The following is an 11,967-nucleotide window of genomic DNA, read 5'->3' on the forward strand; positions in this document are numbered from 1 at the left end:
AGGAACTGGAATGAAATATTTTAAATTTAATTCAGATAAATATTATTTAGACTCATTCTATTCTATCATTTTGATTTCTGGTTCTGTCATCCATTATAATTCTTTATGTAGCTTTGTGATCTGAAAATGTGATAAAATTCTGTATGTTTATTCAAGTAAGGAATGAGGGAGAATTGTTAAAATCATTACTGAGAACTATTTGAGTGTGAGTATTTTTAAAGTTTAGGTGCATTGTGTCTATCACATTTGCAAAATATTCCAGTTTAATAGCTTTTTAAATTAATTTTAAAAATTATGCTTACATTCAGTAAGTACCTTTCTGTAATGTACTTACATACTTATCATTTCATCCTGGAATTTTGTTCAGGTTTGATGTTAACCTCACCATTCTATTTGTGGAAATTTCCCAACCTTTTTTTCCACCCCTCTGTTGGATAATTGCAACATTTTTAGTTTTTTGGTAATAATAAAGTAAAATAATTGGTGGGTGGTGAATTTTAGTAGTTTTAGGAAAAGTTTACTTGTTTCCACCAACATAACTCAGAAAGTAGAATTTGCTTTGGTGAATTTGCCAAAATCAAGCTCTGATATTCACCTTTGGGCATGCTATAAATGGGATTTCTTTTTCTCACGAATGAACTTCTATTAACCAAAATCATTGGAAACAGATGTACAAACAAAACTATTATTCTATCAGTTTATGAGACACAGCCCTCATGCAGACTGTAGTATTCTGTACATTGATTTATGTGACACTGAAATTTTACTGAGAGTATTCACTTCATAGGCATTACATTGAATCAAATATTTAATGGAATAAGGTAGCTGCAACAGTCTCCTCAAGTTAAATACCTTAGGTTAGGAATGAACTGTTCAAGTCTGTGAATTAGAACTATTTTCTTCTGTTCTAGACATACCAATCTATCATGTCAATCAGATTGACAGGTCTTTTTTTGGGGGCATATTAATTCATTCAGTCAAGACTTGCTGTTGCCTAAAAGTCTTTCCTTTTCATTAGATTGCTTGTATATCCCTGATTCATCCTCCTATATGTCAATTTTACAATTCAGAAGGAAGTTACTTATTTCTGAATGGAAGAATAGCAAATATCTAAAAATTGGTGGCTGACATCTGAATCCAGAATAGGCAGACATTTTTCATCTGATTTTTTATTTCTTTTGTGTTTAACCTGTGAATACTTTTTTTCACTTTGATGGTAACATTTAATATTAAAATCTGAATTTTTGAGTACTCCTGAAAAATTATAGGACCTTTCAAATAAAGTCCATATGCCCTTATACCAACAGTGACTGGAACTGAGTAGTGCTGCTCATTCTAGACAGAGCTGTGCTCCCCATTTCACTACATGCCCCCACTAGTCTACCTCATTTATACTACTTGTCTGCCCCCTAGAGGCATTTGAACTTGACAAACTTGGATTTTGTCTTCGTAGTTCCATTTTCTTCTCAGTACCTCCCTAAGAATACCCTCTAGCTTCCAACCATTTCCTTAAATACTGTCAACTGTGATTCAGTAATCTCACAAGTTCTGTTAAAACCCTGAGATATAATGTGTCAGGTTAAAGACATTTGTCCTCATTGGGGATGGCTAGATACATTTTGAGAGTCTCTTTAATCATTTTCCTTCCTTTCTACTTCTTAGCCACTAACAATATATCTTCAGTATCGAGCAGTGTGTCTATTCCTCATTTTATCATTTTACTTGTTAGTCTTCCATAACAATAGTGAAATGTTTATCGCAATGCAGAAATTTGCTATTATGAGTAATATTTTATAATCATTTTATACAACATTCTCTGTAAACATAAATATGTAAATATATATCATATTGCTTTATATGCATAACAAAAATACAAAGAGAACTATGACAATACTGCTAGAATCTTATGCTACAGGCAATATAAACAAAACTAGATTAAAAAACAACTGTTCTGGCTAAAGGAGAAAAAGGAATTGAAATAAACAGCGTAGGTCTACCTTGGAGTTTTTTGCTGTGATTTTGCAAGAGTAGAGAGACCAATAATGGAAAGATGCATTATAGGTTAGTATAAAGATAGATTTGGCTCTCAATGAGCTGATTTCAACTGCTACCTGCTTTAGCCATGAGTGCTTGGGTGAGACCCTTATGAATTGAGCCTCAGTTTTCTAAACTATAGACATAAAATTAAGAAAGAATTCTGTTCTTATTTTTGAAACTTCATGTTTTTCAGCATATTTTGGGGTTTTAGAGAAAATGGAAAATGAGAATTCAGATTTGTATTCTCTTTGCATCCCAAAGGTGTTTGCCCTTAATTTTCAAGGCATCTCACTTAATACTTACACTTATTTATTATGGATTTGCTTGTGGATTTAAGATAGTTTCTCTTGCTTGTTTCTTATTGCTAACACATCTTAGGAAATCTCAAAGTAACTTGTTTAGAGGATATCACAAATCATAAGCACAGAGATATAGGTACTACATATTTTCTTTCAATTTCGATCAACTTAGTGCTAGAAGTTGAGGGAATAGAGTTCAATACTGTTTGGTCCTGCAAAACTTAATTTGCAGAATGGTTATATACACCCTAGCAGGGAATTCTATTGACAATGTTAAATATGATAGAATTTTTTGGAGGCTTAAATATAGAATGGTTAAATGCACAAAAATATTTACACTTAAGAATATTAAATTATTGTGGTATTTTTTTCAGTAGTATAGTTTTACTGAATTTGCTCTAGAAAGACCATAACTAGATTTGTCTGAGTAGATTTACTTTGCGCATTATGGGAAATATGTTGGCTTTCTTGTCTGCTGGTGACTTACTCTACCTTTAGCCTCTAATCTCAGGCAACTTGTAATTTCCTCTTAAATCAAGGCTATAACATAATTATTTTAATTTTGAAAATGCAAGGTAGTTTTGGTTATACAAATTTGGATTCAGAACCTGAAAATGGTACTTAAAAACTCCTCAGTGTTGGGTAATTTATTTACAACTCTCAGCCTTGAGGTATCTGGGTGGCTCAATCAATTAAGCATCCAACTCTTGATTTTGGCTCAGGTCATAATCTCAGGGTTGTGAGATCCAGACCTGAGTTGGGCTCTGCACCCAGGTGGGGAGTCTGATGGAGATTCTTTTTCTCCCTCTGCCCCTCCCCTCTGCTTGTATTCACTTTCTTTCTCTCTAAAATATATAAGTAAATCTTTAAAAAAAAACATTCTTGGCCTTAAGTTTTGTCAACTGTAAAATAAAACCCTTTTTACTCTAGGGTATGTTGTGAGCATTACTTGAAGTTATAAATATTGTCAGAATATATTCTGTGAACGTTAATATTCTCCTCCCTTCCTTTTCTCCCTTCCTTCCTTCCTTCCTTCCTTTCATACCATATATATGTAATGCTTACATAATATGCATTTCTAGTATATCATATGCATTTAAAAATTCAAACCATTATCTATTGAGCACCTCCTCATTCAGGAGGTTTATGAGTTGAGGGTAGGTCCAAACTGGAGAAGAGAAGAATTTCATTAGTTTATGGTTTGGAGTTTTGATATTAGACTGGACTGAATTTACATTTTCTGTAATTGACTACAGGTAGCTTTGAGACCTGATCCATCAGGGACAGCGGTGAGGAAGATGAGTTGGTTATTGCCTATATATGACTGGTCCAGTAAACTCCTTTAGTAACCTCAACCATTATATCTTGAGGACATTTTCTCTTACATTTGCTTTTCATTAGAGTTACGATTTTTCCCTGATTGGAAATCTTAAGTGATTGTGTTTTAAAATCAGTGTGTCTTTTCCATTCCTATTTCTTCTTTGCTTCAAAGATGAAAAAGTTATTCTTTCATAGATCTCATATTCTATACTCTTTTCTTGTCATTTTCTAGCAATTACTTTAAAAATATTTAGCTATCTCATCTCTTTGTGATTTACTTTGGTATGTAGTAAAATGTTCATTAAATATAAATTATTCCATATCTGAAAATTGGCACATTTTTATTCATTGACTTTGTCCTTTTATATGTAGGCCTGAATGTTTTTTACTCTTCTGATAGGAAATTGGAGGTAATTCTTAGATGTTTGTTTTAATCTTCAGTCTGAGACTAAAACTGGAAGAAGGAATTGTTTGTGGAATGTGGGAATGAGCGTAGCATATTTCAGACCTCATTTGGCAAAATTGACCACTCCTTCCTTTTAAAAATGGACCCTTCTCCTGCAAGAAGCTTCAAGAGATGATTCTTATTTTCTTCTACTTCTTTCTCCTTCTTTTTACTGGTTATTTCACTCCTATCCTAACACTAAATGTAGGAATTCCTCTGGATCTGGTTTTAGAAATGTGTTCCTTTTTTATACTTTCTTCCCAGGAAACTCAAACACTATTTAAAATATATATTGATAGAACATGGGATTCCTGGCTGACTCACTTAGTGGAGTGTGCAACTCTTGATCTTGGTGGTGTGAATTCAAGCCCCACCTTGCGGGTAGAGATTACTTAAAAAAATAAAATCTTAGGGGTGCCTGGGTGGCTGAGTCAGTTAAGCTGCCAACTCTTGATTTTGGCTCAGGTCATGATCTCAGGGTCCTGGGTTTGAGCCGCACATTGGGCTCCCCATTCAGCAGGGAGTCTCCTTCAGGATTTTCTCTCCCTCTGCCCCTCTCCCTATTCGCTCACTCTCTTTCTCTCTAAAATAAATGTATGTTAAATAAACATTTAAAAAAGAAAAGAAAGAAAAAAATAGTGTCTTCTTAAAAAAAAGAAAAGAAGAGATGTTGATGGAGCTTAAATTTGAATCCCCTACCCTGACAGTTTCTATGTGCTCTAGAGTCATATATTCAATTTTCCTCCATTGTGGGGGAAATGACTAATGTCATCTAACCAGTTGTGAACTTATCCTTGACTTTTTTCTTTACACCTTCCTCCCATATCTAATTTATTAATAAAAGTCATGAATCCTAATGCCAAAATATATTTCTATATGTTTTCTTCTCTGTTTATTTTTATTGGGTTATTTCAAAACTCTAATTGCTCTAGGCAACTTATAACATCCTAAAAGACCCCTCCCTTCTATGGCACCCTATCCATTTTTTTCTTTTTCTTTTTCTTTTTTTTTACCTATTTGCCTACAGATTTCTTAATCTCTATATGGAGAAGGTTATATTGGATAATCCAAAAGTTCCCTTATAAAATTCTTTTCTTCAATTATTTTGTAGTTTGATCAGATATTGATTTAGTAATTTAAAATAAAGTATTTTATTATATCTATTTAATTACTTTATGGAGATTGTATTTGTGTTTTTCCATACTCTTAAAGTATGGAATTCTGCATGTATTACATGATCTAATTCATTGATTCAAAAACTTTCTTTTTTAAAACCATTTTGTTGGTTCTCTAGCCAAAATAGTGTAGCTTTTCTTTTTTAGTTGACAGGATATGTGCTGTTTGATAAAAGTTACATTGATTAGCCTCATCTCCTATAAATTAACATTTGTATATTTTATTCTCTGGGCTATTCTTTCTTTCTTCTTTCTTTCTTTCTTCTTCTTCTTCTTCTTCTTCTTCTTCTTCTTCTTCTTCTTCTTCTTCTTCTTTCTTTCTTTCTTTCTTTCTTTCTTTCTTTCTTTCTTTCTTTCCTTTCTTTCCTTCCTTCCTTCCTTCCTTCCTTCCTTCCTTCCTTCCTTCTCTTTCTTTCTTTCTTTCTTTCTTTCTTTCTTTCTTTCTTTCTTTCTTTCTTTCCTTCCTTCCTTCCTTCCTTCCTTCCTTCCTTCCTTCCTTCCTTTCTTCTTTCTTTCTTTCTTTCTTTTTCTTTTTCTTTCTTCTTTCTTCTTTCTCCTTTCTTTCCTTTAATTTTTGTCATGCTATTTTTCACTTGGTTTTTACCACTATCTCCATTGAAGAGTATATGTTGTTTTGCACCAATAATCTCTATTGAAAAATCTCCTAAGGATACCTGACTTAAATTTTTGTTGTTGTTGTTATTGTGATAAGTGACTATAAGACAAATTGAACTTTGCAATTGATACTATGTGTGACAATACTTATAATCATTGTATTTTTCTCTACTTCATCCTCTGTTATATTTTCCTTGGCTTGATGATATACTTTTAAATATTTTGTATGACTTACAGACAGTCTTAAAAAAGATATTTAATAAAATCACTATACACGATAGATTTCATGAATTTATCTTTAATTAAATAATATTTATTGTTCATCTAGTACACATCAGACAATGAGGTTAACAGGTATTTGCTACTTATATTGGCATCAGCTCATGGGAATATCATTTTAATTGCATTTTAAAAATATTTTCACCAGTTTCATTAAGTCCAAATCATTGGGACAACTTATGGGACTCCATCCATTTCTGAATTTAAATTTAAGTTTTCTTATTATGATTCTTTTTTTTTCCCAGCTAAGAGCACCTGACAACTGATCTTTCTTTGTACATAGAGGTTTTCAGTTTATAACTCGAAGTTAATAGTACTTGCTGAGTCCTGACTATGTGTTCTACATTGAGCAATAAAACAGTTATAGCTCTTCCATCATGGAAATCAACTGGGGAAGAAGACAACATTCTAGTAAACAAAAATGTAATTATAAATTGTGATAGTTTGGAGAAAATATTATGTACTGAAAGAATAACAAGAATGCATTTGTTTTGTTGGTCTAGCTCAATATATTCAATTCAATCTTTTGCCTGAGTTGTGGATACACATTTTTAAAAATTGCTATATATTTCCATTGTGTATGAACATATGGTACCTCAACCCTAACATCTTTTCCTCCTCCTTTCTTTCCTTTTCCTCATCCTCCGCTTCCTCCTTTTCTTATTTCTCATTTATTGAATGCTTACTCTCTACCATGAAATGTCGTGAGAACTTTATAAATGGTGACTCTATAAATTTTAATTGCAGGATAACTTAATATTATTATGTTTATTTTATTGAGAAGAGGATCAAGTGTCATGAAGGGTGAAGTAGCTTTCTTTTGGTCACTCATTTGCAACTGTTCAAGCAAGGGTGCTAACTTCTTATTCCAAAGTTCATATTCTTTCTCTTCTGAATGTCATCTGCCCAGTGTTTATTATATGCCCACTCTGTACTAAGATTACATGCATTTCTTCAAGTCATCAATACAACAACACCATGAAGGAGATACTATTATCACTTATATGAGAGACTCAGAAGTGTTAAATAACTGTGCCAGTGTCACAGATAGTAAGAAAGTGAAGAGGGATATGAATCCAGAACCATAAAAATCTAAAGGTCAAGCTTTTTCCCATTTACTATGTACCATCATTTCCTCCTATCACACTGGAGTGTATTATTTATTTTTTTCTTGCTTGTGAAGACCTTGAAGAAATAGATGAAGTTTTCTTTAGACTGTATAAGATAGGCATTAAGTAATTGTCTATTAAATGAAAGACTCTCTAGGTGGCTTATTTAATAAGTTGTTAAAATTATATAAAACTTGACTATAATTATTTTAATCATTTTGGAACTAGCACCTGTCCTTGTGTTTAGGCTACAATATTTGAAACAAATTTCCTTAGCTAGGCCTATAACTCTGTGGATACTGTCATTTTGTCAAGACAAACTCCAATTTCCTCTCTGGACTCATGTTCAATTTCCATATTACCTTTATTCATAATCTATTCAAAAGATAGTTGAGTATCTAGTAGGTGTCTTGCACAATACTAAGCACTGTGAATACAATGATGGAGAGAAACCACATGGGTCTTACTTTATGAGCAACCTAGTGATAGAAAGACACAGTAACCAGATAATAACACTGATATGTATAAAATTACAAAGTAAGATAAATGTGATGAATTCAATACTAAGAAAGTCTTTCTGTTACTAGACGACAGACCTAATTTGGAAGTAATAGTGATAGGGGATCTATCAAGAAGGCCATTTGAGCCAGGGCATAGGGATTTTTTAAGGTCTTAGTTATGCCTATAATACCTGGGAAAGAGTGTAGATATAAAGAGTGTAGTGCATTATTAGAAAGTTATACCATTAATTGTTCATGCATATCCTTGGAATCCATAAGATAATACAAATATATATTTATTCTTCTCATTAAGTCACTTATCAAGCCACAGATAATTACCATATAAGAGACCTGGTTTTCTCATTTTCCCTACTTGTTTCCTTCACAGTGCCCTTAGAAGTCTTCTGTCAATTCGCCCTTTTGCTAGGGTCTCAGATCTGTCCCTGCAGTTCTTGTATGCCTCTGGAGATGGTTCTGTGGGAGGAAGGAGGAAATAATTCCAGGTCACTAGAACAGAATAAATAATTTTGTGTGTAAGAGAACAGTGCATTCAGGAAACCAAAGAGAGAAGGAAGAGATGGGTACATGGGAGCCATCTTCCATGGAGCATAGGGAAAGAGTGATTTGAAAAGAGGTATAGAAAAGATAGAGGTCAGATAATGATTTGAACTCAAGGTTCACCAAGTGCATCAAGTTGAAAAAGAGTGCAAAATGTTGGGCTCATTTTTAATTTTTTTCCCCATGGCCATAAAACTCTCCCAGAGAAGGGAGTTTCAAATTTATTTTTTATTTGATTTTTCCTCCAATTTTTACTTAAATTCTAGTCAGTTAACATATAGTGTACTATTGGTTTCAATAGTAGAATTTAGTGATTCATCACTTAAATATAACACTCAGGGCTCATAACAGGTGTCCTCCTTAATACCCATCACCAATTTAGCCCATCCCCCACACATCCCCCTACACCAACCCTGTTTGCTTTCTATCATTGAGAGTCTTTTATGGTTTGCTTCCTTCACTTTCTCTCTCTCTCTTTTTTCCTCTTCATGTTCATCTATTTTATTTTCTAAATTCCACATGAGTGAAATCATATAGTATTTTTCTTTTTTCTTTTTTAAAAATTTTATTTATTTATTCATGAGAATACACAGAGAGGAGAGAGAGAAAGGCAGAGACACAGGAAGAGGGAGAAGCAGGCTCCATGCAGGGAGCCCGACGTGGGACTCGATCCCGGTTCTCCAGGATCACACCCTGGGCTGCAGGCGGTGCTAAACCGCTGAGCCACTGGGGCTGCCCGTATTTTTCTTTTTCTAACTGACTTATTTTGCTTAGCAGAGTGCACCCTAGCTCCATCCACACTGTTGCAAATGGCAAGATTTCATTCTTTTTGGTGGCTGAGTAATATTCCATGATATCTACACACATAAACACCACATCTTTATCCATTCATCAGTCAATGGACACTTGGCCTTTTTCCAGGGTTTGGGTATTGTTGATAATGCTGCTATAAATATCAGAGTGCATGTACTCTTCAAGTCCTTATTTTTGTATCCTTTGGGTAAATACCTAGTAGTGCAATTGCTGAATCATGGAGTAGTTCTATTTTTAACTTTTTGAGGAACTTCCATACTGGTTTCCAGAGTGTCTGCACCAGTTTACATTCTCACCTAGAGTATAAGAGGGCTCCTCTTTCTCTGCATCCTTGACAACATCTGTTGTTTCCTGTATTGTTCATTTTAGCCATTCTGACAGGTGTGAAGTGGTACCTCATTATGGTTTTGATTTATATTTCCCTTATTATGAGTGATGTTGATCATCTTTTCATATGTCTATTAGCCTTCTGGACGTCTTCTTTAGAGAAATGTCTATTCATACCTGCTGCTCATTCTTAACTGGATTATTTATTTATTTTTTTGGGTGTTGAATTTGATAAGTTCTTTATAGATTTTGGATGCTAACCCTTTATCAGGTATATCATTTGCAAATATCTTTTCCAATTCCATAAGCTGCATTTTAGTTTTGTTGATTGTTTCCTTCACTGTGCAGAAGCTTTTTATCTTAAGTTCCAATAGTTCATTTTTGCTTTTATTTCCATTGCCACTGCGATGTGTCTAGTAAGAAGTCGCTGCAGCTAAGATCAAAGAGATTGTTGTCTGTGTTCTCCTCTAGGATTTTGATGGTCAGTCATCAATTTTGAATTTATATTTGTGTGTGGAATAAGAAAGCGGTCCAGTTTCATTCTACATGTTTCTATCCAGTTTTCCCAACATTATTTGTTGAAGAGACTCTTTTTCCAGTGGGTATTTTTTCTGCTTTGCTGAACATAAGTTGACCGTATTGTTGCGGGTCCATTTATGGTTTTTTTTTTCTGTTCCATTGATCTGTGTGTCCATCTTTGTGCCAGTACCATACTGTCTTGATGACTACAGCTTTGTAATATAGTATGAAGTCTGGAGTTGTAATGCCTTCAGCTGTCCGTTTCTTTTTCAGGATTGCTTTGGCTATTCAGAATCTTTTTGTGGTTCTATACAAATTTCAGGATTGTTCTAGTTCTGTGAAAAATACTGGTGATATTTTGATAGAGATTGCATTAAATGTATAGATTGTTTTGGGTAGTATTGACATTTTAACAATTTTTGTTCTTCCAATCCATGAGCATGGACGTTTTTCCTATTTCTTTGTGTCCTCCTTGGTTTCTTTCATAAGTGTTCTATAGTTTTCAGAGTACAGATATTTTACCTTTTTGGCTAGGCTTATTCCTAAGTTTCTTACTGTTTTTGGTGCAATTGTAAATGGGATCAATTCCTTGATCTTTTTTTCCTGCTGCTTCATTATTGGTGTATTGAAATGCAACAGATTTCTGTACATTGATTTTATATCCTTTGACTTTGATGAATTCATGTATTAGTTCTAGCAATTTTTTGGTGGAACCTTTTTGGTTTTTTTTTTTTTTTTTTTTTTTTTTTTTTCCTTTTTGGTTCTATATAGAGTATCATGCCATCTGCAATAGTGAAAGTTTGACCTCTTCCTTGCTGGTTTGAATGCCTTTTATTTCTTTTTGTTGTCTAATTGCTGATGCTAAGACTTCCAGTAACATGTTAAATAGTAATAGTGAGAATGGACAATTCTGTTTTGTTCCTGACCATAGAGGAAAAGTTCTCAGGTTTTCCCCATTGAATATATTAGCTGTGGTTCTTTCATATATGGCTTTATTATGTTGAGATTTGTTCCTTCTATACCTACTTTGTTGAAGGTTTTTTTTTTTTTAATCAAGAATGGATGCTGTATTTGTCAAATGCTTTTTCTGCATCTATTGAGAGGATCGTATAGTTCCTATCCTTTCTTTTATTAATGTGGTGTATCATGTTGGTTCATTTGTGAATATGAACTACCCCCGCATAGGCTCATTTCTTTGCAGTTCTTATTTCTCCGGAATCTTAGACCAGTAAGTCCTGGCTGCTTTGGTAATCCCACACTTCAATTTTTGTTTTTCCAGATCTCTTAGACTTCAGAAAACTCTAGAGCATCAGAGTATCACTGTTTGCATCTTTTCAGTATCTCGTGGCTTATGCTGCAAATTTATAGATGTCCTAAGGGGAATGAGTCCAAAATGTCTGGTTCACCCAAATGTCTTCCAGTCCTAGATTTTGTGATAGCTTTTTTATGCTTTAAAGCATTTTTTTTTTTTTTTAGGTAATTGCTCCAAAGAAGCATTAGTTTGATTGGCATCTGGCTTCTCAACAGAAATACTTGAAGCCAGAAGCACATGCCAAAATATCTTCTACCTTAATACCAGAGGCTAATAAACACATTATTATAAGTGTAACCACAATATTATTCATCTTAAAGGAAATATTAGTAAATTTAATCCAGCAATATATATATATTATATTATATTACATATAAAATTTATATATTATATATATTATATATTATATATAAAAGATGACATATCAGAACCCAGTAGGTTTTATTTTAAGAATACAGGGTTGGTTTAATGTTTGAAAATTAATAAATATGATTTGCTACATTAAAAAAGAAAAATTGCATGGCTACCTCAGTAAAATAAGCAAAAACATTCACTATCTATTCATAATATATAGTCTTAGCAAAATTGGAGGAAAGAGAATTTCCTTAATCTGATATAAGATGTTTTCAAAAAATCTACAGGAAAATCATACCTACTGG

The 11,967-nt window shown here is 33.3% G+C and overlaps 1 protein-coding gene and 1 long non-coding RNA gene across 2 annotated transcripts in view; both read left to right on the forward strand.

Moving 5' to 3' along the window:
* The window catches only part of LOC119874292, a 399,775-nt gene that overhangs the window by 269,977 nt on the left and 117,831 nt on the right, over nt 1-11,967 (forward strand). The gene's annotated exons all lie outside the window — the stretch shown is intronic.
* LOC119874220 overlaps nt 1-11,967 on the forward strand; it is a 74,299-nt gene that overhangs the window by 60,342 nt on the left and 1,990 nt on the right. The gene's annotated exons all lie outside the window — the stretch shown is intronic.

This window comes from Canis lupus, chromosome 12 (assembly GCF_011100685.1).
Source record: "Canis lupus familiaris isolate Mischka breed German Shepherd chromosome 12, alternate assembly UU_Cfam_GSD_1.0, whole genome shotgun sequence".
In the NCBI taxonomy this organism is placed as follows: domain Eukaryota; kingdom Metazoa; phylum Chordata; class Mammalia; order Carnivora; family Canidae; genus Canis; species Canis lupus.